Genomic DNA, 1,060 nt, shown 5'->3' on the forward strand with positions numbered 1-1,060 from the left:
TATGAGTGTCAGAAACTAGGCCGATGGCAGTGTCAGAAACTACAACACAAGAAATTTTAAGTGTCAGAAACTGGGTCTTCAAACATCACTTTTTAAATCATTAATTAAAATAACTAATTCGCTTCAAATAATTATATCGCGTATATGAGTTTTTCTAGAAACTCTGAACTTGTTTATAGTATAAAAATTATTTATTCTAATTAAATATTATTTTATTTCTCGTAATATAATCTCAGCTGTCACTCTTAGAGTGTCAGAAACTGGGCCTTTTACCTTAGTTTGTAGTAGGTATGAATTTTCACATTAACTGTTAACTCCTGTTTCTGCTTCTAATATGTCTCTAACTGGCCTTTCGTGTCTGAGAAGATGTCTTAGCGACCAATCTAACCTATCACTAATTGATATATGATTCTGTTTCTTAAGATAAATGATCTCTAACCTTTTGACCTTTATGTTTAAAGCATCCGCCTGTACTTCATCAGCCTATATCTTGTGCCCTACTATTTCTTTTTTTTTTTTTAATGCGAACTCAAACTGTCCACTCAATAATTTGATTTTGGTAAAGCTAATAATTTTTAGAGTATTTACAATTACATATAAGGTTCTGGGGCCTTGGGGGAAGGTTTTCAATGTTGGTCATGTAGGATATCGTATAAATGCAATTGATGAATTAAATGTATTACTTACTCATTAACAAATTTGGTAGAGTTAATAGGGTTTAAAATACAGTGTAAACTCTATATAACGACACTTAAGGGTCTGAACATTTTTCGGCGTTATAAGGAGTGGTCATTAAATGGAGAGAAATAAAAGATATTATTTTACTATTCTATAATAATGTGCATTTACTAATATAGTACACATTTTGCACACGAACATTATTATTCATACATTGCGTATAGCCTGTTATCTTCGTCTGATGTTTTTTGCTGCTCCAATATTTTAATTGTATTTTGTTACGTATCTTACTCATATCTTGAGATACTGCTGGATCAATTTGATTATATAAAAAGTATTTTTTTAATAGTTTCGCTGCATCAAGTGCTTGTTTGATGCTTGG

General features: G+C 30.8%; 1 protein-coding gene across 4 annotated transcripts in view; it reads right to left on the minus strand.

The window, feature by feature from the left end:
* Positions 1–1,060, minus strand: part of LOC108732561 (ankyrin repeat domain-containing protein 12) — a 37,289-nt gene that overhangs the window by 4,389 nt on the left and 31,840 nt on the right. The gene's annotated exons all lie outside the window — the stretch shown is intronic.

This window comes from Agrilus planipennis, unplaced genomic scaffold (assembly GCF_000699045.2).
Source record: "Agrilus planipennis isolate EAB-ADULT unplaced genomic scaffold, Apla_2.0 scaffold71, whole genome shotgun sequence".
Lineage (NCBI taxonomy): Eukaryota > Metazoa > Arthropoda > Insecta > Coleoptera > Buprestidae > Agrilus > Agrilus planipennis.